This window comes from Sander lucioperca, chromosome 12, assembly GCF_008315115.2.
Source record: "Sander lucioperca isolate FBNREF2018 chromosome 12, SLUC_FBN_1.2, whole genome shotgun sequence".
NCBI lineage: Eukaryota > Metazoa > Chordata > Actinopteri > Perciformes > Percidae > Sander > Sander lucioperca.
This window is the reverse complement of record NC_050184.1, coordinates 13,707,568-13,719,792: the sequence shown is the minus strand read 5'-3', so window position 1 is coordinate 13,719,792 and position 12,225 is coordinate 13,707,568. Positions and strand designations below refer to the sequence as shown.

The window sequence follows — 12,225 nt, the reverse complement described above, 5'->3', positions numbered from 1 at the left end:
GGGCTACTCATGTGGTCCTTGGGGGCTACCTGGTGCCCGCGGGCACTGTGTTGGTGACCCCTGATGTAGAAGGTTAAGAGTAATGAAAAAACTAATAAAAAGAAGATCATACCTGAAAAGGAGGGAGGGTCAAAAATGCCAATAAGGGAGCATAAAGAAGGAGAGAGAAAAAAAGTAGGATTCCCTGAACTTTGAGGGAACCTGACATCAAATAACCTCTGGACAAACAGCCCTACACTTTGACTTGCACAATAATCTCAGTAAATATACCACTATTCTGTAGGATGCCATTAACTCAAGAGAGCGTGATAAAAAAACATTCAATGAGACTGTTGGCAACTCCGTTTTACAACCCACAATTTGGTTAATTTTCCAAGAATGTAAAATTAGAAAAATGTGTGAGACATCAACACAATGGTTCAATTCAGATACTTAGATGCAGATGGAGGTCTTTGATGTAGCATTTATTGTAGCCATTTTGATTTTTTTTTTAGGTAAATAAGCTAACAACTGCTGCATCTTGGCAATACCATACCCCGTTTATTGAAGCCAGAAGGAAATGCCAGTTTATAATGATTGGTAATAAAACAGGACACTCATCTTTTGTTTGATCTCCACTGGACATAAACATCATACCAACTTAAAAAAAAAACAACATATACATAACTTGCTCTAACATGAGATTTTAAGATGTTACTGGGTAAATGAAGCACTCTTCCATGAGTGCGTAACACCAATTCAGGATCAAACAGGATTCCCTATTAGTAGACTATAGCCGTTTTCTCATATAAAGTCCGGACAATGTCCGACGAATCAAGTCGAATCATTGTCTGAAGCTCTTTAACACAGATTGTCCACGTCAGACATGTTCTCACTTACTGGAAATAATCCGTTTGGTTTAGGCGAGGGGTGGCGCCTGGGTAAAGCGCGCAGGATGCAGGACATGACGTGGATTACACTGCGGCCAACGAGCCGGTTCGTAATTTGGTCATAAACATCCGACTATCCGTTCTTGTGAATTTGTCTGACAATTTCAGTGTCAGGCCCTCACCAACAAAAAGTTCCCAAATCTTATCATCGCCCCAGTTAGACATTTTCGCTGAGTGTCTTTGTGTTCATTACCCTTCTTCTTCACCCTCTGACACATGATAAATCAACACGCCCACTTGCTCGCTGTAAATTCTCCGGACAATGACCTTCTGTGGGTGCCTGGGTAGCTCACCTGGTAGAGCAGGCGCCCATAGAGGTTTATTCCTCAACGCAGGGCGGTGTCAAACCTGCGGCCCTTTGCTGCATGTCATTTCCCCTCTCGCCCCTTTCATGTCTTCAGCTGTTCTATATAAATAAAGGCCTAAAATGCGCAAAAAATAATCTTAAAAAAAAAAACAATGGCCTTCTCTATTCACACTTTGGACATTACACGGTCTTTGTACTAGGGAGCTGGCAGGGTAAAGTGCGTTCAATATCTGGTCCAATTGATTGACATTTGCGTTCTAACATACAGCTCCTCAGGGGCGTGATTTAAAGCAATAATAAGTGCTAACAAAAATTGGTTAGTGCAGCTTTAAAGCATTATTTATTGTGTTTAAACAAACTTAACCCCAGTCCAAGCCTTGCTGCTTTGGAACACCAGTGTCACGCAGTGCCATGCTAACCTTAGATCAATCTGATACTGAGAAATAACCTGTGAACAGCAGCAATAACGGCATGCCCACATGAGACTACCTCTGACAAGTTGAATAATAATAAGCTGGATGAGTCTGGTAAGTCCTTTAGGTCAGTAAAATTGGCCTATAAGCTAAGGGTGCAGGCCACATGACATTGGAATGCTATAGGGCAATGAACTTTAGACAAATTTCTTAAGCCTCAAACAGCCTGAGGAACTCCATGCCAAGATTAGTCATTTTAAATTAATACATACTGAAGATAAAAGGGGATGTGGAGGATGACATAATTGAGAGTTATACCTCTGGATATATTACGTACAACTAATGGCAATGGACCAATTTCACCAGAACGCTCGGTTGCATCTACCTCAACAACTCCTGAATTTACTTTGGTGTAAATTCAAACATTTCAAAGGTTTTCAAAGTCCAACCATCCCATTTGACAGCAGCATATTAACAGCGTTTCCCATATAATATAAATAAGTGAATTTTTGGACAGCTCGCCCAAGACCTCCCACAGTGAATAATGGTATTAAATCATGCCAGATGCAATGATGTACTAGTCTGATAGAAATACATGTTATTACAGTATGCATTATGGTATGCTGACACTGTGTATTAAATAAGTATACACTGCACAATTTTTACAAAGCTAGTGAATCAGTTAATGAAAGGGTTAAGTATTCCAAAGCCTGACATGATGACAACTGGCATGACGGGAAAGTCAGTACAAACTTTAAAGTGTGTTTTTTTATACATATACATATATATATATATATATATATATATATATACACACACACATATATATATATATATATATATAATCTAAATGGTTATTACTTTATTTACTTGAACACATTTACTTTAAATGTGCTCATGTTTAAGAGGATGAAATATCTGTATTTTTAAAAATATTGAGCCATAAACCTAAAGTAACCCCTTTTCCTACATTGATATACCATTATAGTGTTGCAAAATCAAACCCCATTTGCTGACCAAACTTGCAGAAAAGTCTACAAAGCCAGAGTCCCTGTGAAATCATCACCTCGCTGCAATCCCCAAAAGAGGGACTTTTTTTAAAAGGCCTTCTTTGCCCTCTGCCAAATCTCTATGTCACAGGGAAAAAAAGGCAACAGTCCAAAACTAACATATTAGCTCAGTGAAATGTAAGGTGCTTAATGTGGCCAGACAGCACTCAGAGGGAACCTTTTCTCACTTCACAGGCAGAGCAACACTCCTTTTAGCATCTGAAACAAACTCATCACAACATAGTTTCCTTTCAGTGATATCGAATGATTATTGCACCATTAGCTGAGGTTCTGTGGCATACCTAAAATATCTGAAATTTTAGTCTCTTGCTCTGCTAAGGCGAAGCCCTGTAGTGCTAACCCTATAACCGTATTATGTAAAACCCATCTCTGTCACATCCAGTTCCCGCTCTTAGTTTGTGTTTTGTTTTCTCTGACTTCCTGTTTTATTTTGTTAACCACTGTCTGTCTCTGTTTCAGGTCACTTGTCTTCCCATCTTTGTCTGATTTCCCGCCTGTGTGATTATCCTCACTTCCCTAATGTGTGTCAACTGTGTGTAATCGTCTTACTCAGTCCCAGTGTATATATACTCCCCTTGTGTGACTTTTCAGTTGCCAGATTGTTGTAGTACCTCGTGTACTCACTCTCCAGCAGTTTTCCCAGTGTTTGTTTTTCCAGTTGTTACTTAGACCTCTTGTTTGTATTTTTGACCACGTCTACTGCCTGCCGATTTTGTACCTTTGCCTGGATTGTTCTCTGGACAATAAAGCTCCTTACCTTGTACTTCCTGTTCTGAGTCGTGCTTTTGGGTCCGCCATTGTAAATGAAATAAAATAAGTAAATTAAATTCCTTTTATGGCGCTTACCCACTGTTAGTACCAGCTCTACTCTACTCGACCGCGACCTAACATGACACACACACAGAACGTCAAAGGTGTGTTGTTTTTTCTCTGCAAGAAAAATTTTGTTTCAAAAGAAGCTGGAGGCAGCAAAAAAAAAAAAACACCGCTGGCTAAACTATTTAAAAATGGCAGATTTGTTCAGGACACCCCCATCTGTCGCTAGCAATGATGATGCAGTGATGAGTGACGATTCTCTCTGACCAATCAGTAGTCTGCAGGTTTTTACGTCACCTTTTGGTATCGCCTCAGCTCGCTTGGAACCTCGACATCGAGGTGATACTAAAAAAAGTACCTGTTTGCAGGTACCAGGGACTTTTTTTCATAATGAAAAACCAAAAACGGCGAGTAGAGTCGAGCAGGTACCATGTAATGGTAAAACGTCATTAGAAACTAAATTAAAAAGGCAAAACATTAGAAACTAAATTAAAGGCAAAACATCTACAGCCAGCTGTGGCTGCCTCCAAGTCAATGAACATCCTAAAAGCGACCAATGAGACCAGCTCATTAAGTTTCATAGATTTCTATAACTTGTTCCAGGTAGAGGGCGCAGTAAACGTAAACGCCTTTTTCCCCAGTTGAGTTCTAACCTTTGGAACAGACAGAAGGAAAAGATCCTGGGAATGAAGATTATAAGTCCCGATACTATTTACACTGGTATAGGTCAGAAGGCAGGGACGGACTGACAATCTGTGCGTTCGGGAAAAGTCCAGAACGGCCGTCCAACCGACGGCCTTCGGCACAAAAAAAATCTAATAAAGCGATATTAACAGCCAACAGCAGGGGCCGCTAATACGATCACTTATATGCTACGTGTAAAAAAAAACAAAAAACTGAGTACGCCTATTAGCCTGGCTATCACCAGACCAAGCTCAATCGCCAGCAGATCGGGCTGGGTTTACCCAGTCTATCCTACATCATTAGACGTGACAATGGCTAGTAGAAAACGTAAGGAGAAAGGTGGATGAGAAAAATTCAAAGAAAAGAGGGCCAAGACTCTACAGACTGATGCAGCTCACAGAGCTTTTTGGTTGCAGTGCAACTGCCAGCAGCAGCAGCAGTAATGTTGTAGTCCCTGATGACCAAAGCAGCACTGCATCACTTAGCCAGAGTGTAGAGGACCAAGTGGAAGCTGAGCCTGAGCATCCACAGCCTGGTCATGATGAGGGACAGACAGCAGAGTCACATCAGCAAGAGGTAGGCTACTGGTAAGTGCCAGGAGCAGGACACATTATAATAGGCTGCCTTTATCCCTATCTTAGCGAACTGCATAGTCAGCTATCAACATGGTTCATTGTAACATAGTAATTCATTAAATTTGACCAAAAAATCCTAGCTTGCACTTTCTGTCTGTCTTCCATCAGAGTGCAGTTTTTCCTCCTTTCATATTTGCGTTTACTATTGTGGAACTGGCAAAGACCTGGTGGTTGTTTGTGAAAGCTTCACAGACAAAATTGATAGGGCCTAGTCATTTTCATCATTTCACAGCCTTAATATGAATCAAAAGTGTAATATGACATTGACAAAATATGAAATAGGTTATTCAATGCTAATTCTTTAACACAAAGCAACACATATTATATCATCAATAATAGCTAATAACCTATCTTTAAAATCATTCATTTGTTCAGGCTGAAGATAGTTGCAGCACAAAAGATGACGGGGAGAGTGCAGGGAAGTGCCAGGATGTCCCAGGATGTTCTGCGGATGTAAAGGCATTGTACATGTTTTGTTTTTATTTGAAGGCTGAGGCTTCATTAATAAACACAACCCCAATTATCATCATTGGTTTTGAGATGTTACTTGCTGTGAATACCTTGTCTGATAGGCTACAGTATTGCGGCATAGTATCAGGACATCCTGGCTAGTGTCTGTAGCGCACGGCTAGGGGCGAATGGCCGGATGATGGGCCTATTTGGGAGAAAGTCCAGGGCTGTTTTTTAGCCCCAGTCCGTCCCTGTCAGAAGGTAGGATGGAAGTAGACCTAAAATTGTATGTGAAGATAAGCCAGTGTTTAAGTCTCCGTGAACGCCATCCAACACGATCATACAGTTCACAATGGTGAGTGAGGGCTTTAAAACCAGTGATGAACCTCAGAGATCCATGGTATACAGTGCCCAGTGCATGTAAACTTTGAGACAAAGCATGCATGTATAAAACATCACCAGAGTCAAGTACAGACATAAAAGTGGCAGCGACCAGCCTCTTTCAAGATTCGAACGAAAGGCAGGATTGGATTCTCAAATTAAAACCTAGTTTAAGTTTTAATCTTTTTGCTAGCTGCTGAATATGATGTGTACAAGAAAGTACGGGTGGAACGGTACATGTATTCGTATTTAGGGATGTCCCGATCAGGTTTTTTTGCCCTCAAGTCCGAGTCCAAGTTATTTGATTTTGAGTATCTACTGATACAGAGTCCCGATCCGATACTTCTATAATACATAAAAAAAGAATAAAGAAGAGCGAAAAAACAGATCCAGGATGTTCCTTATTTTTTATTTAATTCACCTTATTTTAGCATTCAACAACTCTGTTAACAAACAGAGCACTTCTGTTACATATCTCACAGTTTGCTATGGCAATGTTGTTGTCATCAACTTTATAATACCTCCAGACCGCAGACATACTCGAGCTTTCCGCTTCAAGCTGCTTCCGTGTTCTACTTTGCCGGCATTTAACCAATAGCGTCTCTGCAACAAAGTGATGTCATGCCGCATGCGTTGCTGTTTCAGTGTGGAGTCAAAAGGGTCTAACTCTGTGCCACCGCATAACTATAGATGTGTTAAAAAATAATGATTACGATTCCGATCGAGTCTGAAACCACGTGATCGGGCCCGATTTCCGATCACATGGTCGGATCTGGACATCCCTATTCGTATTGAACCTAAACGGTACGAGTGGTGGCGACCCACAACAGTTAGAGGACCCGCCGGACACTTTAAGATTGCAAGTTTGGATGAAGCCTGGAGCCTCCCGTGTCATGCCCTCCTGCCTGGTGTCGTCCCGGCCTCGAAAACTTCGGTCTTCGGGTCAGTTACAGTAGTACAGGTGAGAGAGTGGTGGATAAGACGAGGACTGTGTGTCGGCGTTGTTCAGCAGTTCTTGGGTATGTGAGTGGAAATACATCTAGCATGCTAACGCATATCCGACGCAATCACCCAGCTGTACCAATCACTGGAACGAGACAATAAAAAACTGTCCAACTTCTCCTCCCTACAGTGCTTAACCAGCCTTTAAATACAAATAGGGCTTCAAGTATTTGCTGCATGTACTCGAACCTCGTTACAACATGCCATCCCGTCCACATATTTGTTGTTGTTATTATTGTTTATATATGTAATCTGCACTTTCATAAATAAGAGATGCTGTATTTCCAGTTTTTTAGCTGATTGGCTTATTTTGTTTACAAGTTACAGATGGAGTCTGGAGATGATGTGGGGTACTCTTTGTTTACTGTTTACATCTTACTTTACACACTAAAGGCTGCTGTAGCTAGCTCAGGGGATAGACTGTATGACACTAGGTGGTACAGCCTGAGACATGCACAATAAAAAAAAATTGCCTTCTGCATTTTTGTTATGCTTTTCCCTCCATTGTATTGAACCGAACCATGATGTCTGAACCGAGGTATGAACCGAACCGTGACTTCTGTGTACCGTTCCACCCCTACAAGAAAGAGATTCATCAATTTAGAGATGGTCCGATACCATTTTTTGCTTCCCGATACCTGAACTTGTGTATTGGCCGATACCGAGTACTGATCCGATACCAGTGTGTCATATATTTTATTATGTTTTAACAACTGTATACTACTATCCCTGTATGGATGTGATATGATTTCTATCTTTGTTTTCGGCCTGGCTCAGGTTAAACTCTTTGTGAAACATGAACAAACACAAACAAGTAATGCCACAGGACTTTCTTTTATTATCCAGTTTGAAAGTCAGTTATAACGGAAAAAGAACATAAATAAACTACTTTAACGTAGATTTTCTTTAGGGCTTTATTATGTGGTATCGGATCGGTGCATAAACTCCAGTACTTCCCGATACCGATACCAGCATTTTAGACAGTATTGGAGGCGATACCGATACTGGTATCAGGACATCTCTACATCAATTAAAATACCAAGACATCTGTATTCAGAAACACATTCAATCAGGGCCGGTTAGCTCAGTAGGTACAGCGGGCGCACATATGCGGAGGTTTGTTCCTTGACGAAGAAGGTCCAGGGTTCGAATCCAACCTGTGGCAGTTTTCCTGCATGTCTTCCCCCCTCTCGCTCCCCTTTCATATCTCAGCTTTCCTATATAATAAAAAGGCAGAAATGCCCAAAAATTAAAAAAAAAAAAAACCATTTAATCTTCATACCCTGTGAAGTGGGGATTGAAGGCAGGTTTGGTGGTTTGGATTTCAAATTAAAAAAAGCATGACTTTAAAATAAGTTTTAAATCATAAAGATTCTGTTAAAAGCAAGTTGTAACTGGGAGAGGGCCTGGTCTGGGGTGGGGTGGGTGCTGACCAGGGGCGCCGTATAGGGGGGGAAAGTTAGGACAATTCCAAGGGCCCATGACTGACAGGGGCCCCAAAAAATAGGTAAAAACTAGGGATGCAAATTATCGATTAATTCATTAATCATTAGTTGATTGACTTTATCGATCGATTAACGATTAACTGATAAGCAGCATTTTTCCTGAGAATGTAAATTTCTCACGGTATCAATAAGACAAAGAATGACCATCGTATGTCTACTGTTATTCTAGAGAGTGTGTCCAACGTTGGCCAGTACAGGACTGATGGTATGCAGGCATGTTTTATATGATTCTGATTTACATGAGCCTGGTTGTATTTAACATTCCTAATGTTAAAAAAAAGAAACGGATGGTGCTCTGATGTGACGGTACAATCACCTTTAAGAACCACATCAAGGACGCAGTAAGCCTGGTCTAAGAAAAATGATCACTCTGCTATTGGAATCAAAATAATACAATCTCTATTGAGCACTACTTGCAAGTTTCAGATTACATAATTAGGATTTACTAGAAGGATTGTTTAATTTTCCGTTTTTAACTTGGACTTGAGGGAAATCCAACACTGTTCTTTCTAAAGTTGAAAGCTTAGTGCGCTGTGCTTTGTGTGTGGGGAAGCCATTGTGTAGGAACCACTAACAGCCAAAAGAACAGGATAAGCCCACCTGGTATGCAACAGTTCATAGCTACCTTCATCCTCTCTAAAGCGACAGAGGTGAATTCCTGTGTGTATCATTTCCACGTGTTAACGGGAGCATGCAATGGATTGAGGAGAGAGTAATACACACAAATGGTGTCAAACTCAGTACTAGTCTAATCACAACCATATATGTAACGGACAATCCTCTATGAAAACCACAATAAAAACACATTCATTTACACACAAGGTATGCTACATGCTAAACCTTTTGATTCCAGTTTCCTGTCATTCTTAGACTTGACACATTGGGCACGGTGATGGCCCAGCACCTTTGTTGAGCAGGTAATAATAGTTTTAATAGCAGAATTAAGCCACGTATCAGTTGATCTTCCACTGCAGTATTGTGTGGGAGCCTGTCTAGACTGCCAAGTATGCAGGTGTAAATCAATACAGCCACACAGCCAGCCAGCCAGCCAGCCACTCCCCCCCACACATACCCACACCCACACACACACACACACCCACACACACCAAGTTTACATTTAAACATCACTGGAATTTGAAGTGCATTTAACAGGATGCTCTCAGCAAGATTTACAACAGCAAAACAAACATTCCGTTCAACAAGAAAATAAACAAATAGATAACACAGAGAGAGAATAGAGAGAAAGACATGAGAGCACCGCCTCATAAAAACTAGGCGATTGTGATAACGGACATGGTTCAGGGTCAGGGCGGGGGTTAGGATATAATAAACTGAAGTGATGGATCGCGAGTCTGTGCTTGAAAACTCTTTCAAATTCCCTGATGTGGCTTGGCAAGCTGTTAAAATGAGAGGAGCTCTGAAGGAGAAGGGCCTGGCACTCAGTGAAGCAGAAGGGTCTCTTAAATTAAATACAGTATACAGCTGCTGCTCTTCCTCATAATTTCAGTTCAAACTGCAGAACCAGACTAGGTTTGTTGCCAGTATTAGCAACATTTTGTTTCCAGTTTTATCGTCACTGACAGAATTCTGTGATGTAGTGGGTGACAATGGAAGGATAGATAATAATCCCGGTTACAAAATGTACGCTCCGAAGAACTTTTTTTAGGTCAAACCAACTGTCAAGAGGTTTGATAAAATCATAAAAAAATAATTAACAATCAGCTGGTATGTGGCTACAAATGTAAAGGAAGCTTCTTTACTATGTTGCAGAAATAAAAGACAGCAGCTGACATGACAACATTGATAACAACAAAGGCCTCCATTTGTAACACACAACGAGCACGGGCCCCGCTATGACTTAACATTAAGCATCATCAAACGCTGTCAGTCGGCAGTGTTATTTTTTTGGTTTACCATCATCATGAGTGACCCAATCGATTACAGACGGTTATATTAGACGCTGCAACTTGCCTTATGTTGGATTTATTTGATACATCTGATTTCATATGTTGCTAAAATTGCACCTTTTTTTACTGTAAGATTAAAGGGAGAAGAGCTTGGATGTTAAACAAGAGCTTATTCATTATTTTACCTACTACTGTTAAAAAAAGCAAATACAGGCTACTCTTTTTGCACTTGCTCTGTTTACTTTAAGTTTGTATTTGTGTATTCCTCCTGAAAGTGACTTTATTTTGTGGTTGGATTGATAGCCTACATCTGGCTTCAGGTTGCACTACTAATTCATTTTAATTGAACAGTGCAGTGTTAAACAACTTGAACCTTACTGAAATTTGTTTTGTGTAAATTGTTAATAATTGAGCAATGGGAAAATAATCGCTAATTGAAAAATTAATCGTTAGATTAATCAAAAAAGTAATCGTTAGATTAGTTGACAAATCGAAAAAAAAAAATTTCATTTAAAAAATAGAATCAGCCCTAAAACAGTCTATGATCCAAGACTATAAACTGATCAAAGAAAACAAAACAAAGATGCGTCCTTAAAGAACTATGTGAAGGTAACAGCAAGACTAATGTGACAACTCAGTTGGCCATGAAAAGGCAAATAGTTAGTTAAGTTAAGATGTGATTTAACATTGCGAATGTTTCTTTTTAGAGGTCCTGTCAAATTAAGGCATGCATGTGTGTGTATGTGTCGCGTCATGGATGAGCATTAAAGAACACAGAATCAGCTGGTGGGTAACTTGCCAAGCAATATCATTTGCTATGTAGAATATGGCTGACTCCATGAGGATAGGCTGGGGGGAAGCTGTGCACGTGTAGTAATGAGTTATGTGAGAGTGAGTTATACGTATATCCAAACATACATTACAGCAGAGGTTCTCAATCATTTTTCAGACAAAGACCCCTTACAAGATAAAGAATATACCGGGTATCCCCTCATGTATGTCCCTTGGAATAATTTGACATAGCGTATTTTTTCCACTTCAATAGTCTTAGTTATGTGAAAGAACAACACAAGAGAAATGTATTAGAAATGTAGTACTACAAATAAAGGATGAATGTCATTCTCTACAATGGCTTCCACTGTACGAGGCCGGCAGATAATCTTAGACGAGCCATGGCAGGAAAGAAGTGGTTGCAGTGCAGTGGCAGGGCAGAGATTAGCCACTGTGAAAAAGGAGAAACTCTCAAGAGTCAGATTAACTGAGTGCAAATGGCCTCTTGAAAGAGCTCCTTCAGATCCAAGCACAGACATAAGCTTCCAATTCAACACAGAATGCCTATTACCCCACTCAATTCCATCCCATTTGTTTTTTGATTTGGTTTAATACATTCTGCCGCTAGTCTAATACTACTTGATTCTTCCCTGTCCAGTGTCAGAGAAGTCAAGATTCAAGATTTAAGATTAACTTTATTGTCCCACATCGTGGGAAATTTGTTTTGGGCACTTAACCCATGCTGCAGCCATAGTAAAAACAAACAACACAGACAGCATGTACAAACAACAGATACTGTACAATACCAACAACAGACCGTACTATGGTCCTGATGGTGTATAAAAAAAAACAACATGGTGTCATGCAATGCATTACTTAAACATTGCTCAAAATATATAAATTAAAAAAGAGAGATCACAAGTACAAGAATTACAATTCTCCATCGTCATGCAGGCCTGTTCTGCCTTTTGCTTGCGGCTATTTAGGAGCTTAATAGACACTGGGATGAATGAGTTTTTGAAACAGTTAAGTCTGCAGCAAGAAACTCTAAACCTCCTACCGGATGGCAGCAGCTCATATTCTGCGTGCAGAACGTGAGACGTGTCGCTAACAATTCTATTTGCTTGTCGCAAAGCAGCCTGTTCATAAATACTTTGCATGGATAAGTGCTCTTTAACACCAATGATCTTCCATGCAGTATGAATCAATCGTAACAGTTTAGTTTTCAACTGCACAGAGAGGTTGCCAAACCAAGCTGTAATACCGTACCTGACCAGGCTCTCCAGGACTGCCTGATAAAATATCAACATCATTTTTTTAATCGACACCATGAATTCGCAAACGACGTAGGAAAT

At 40.3% G+C, this 12,225-nt stretch overlaps 1 protein-coding gene across 3 annotated transcripts in view; it reads right to left on the bottom strand.

The window, feature by feature from the left end:
• Positions 1 to 12,225, bottom strand: part of LOC116040711 (vitamin D3 receptor A) — an 82,538-nt gene that overhangs the window by 44,345 nt on the left and 25,968 nt on the right. The window lies entirely within an intron of this gene.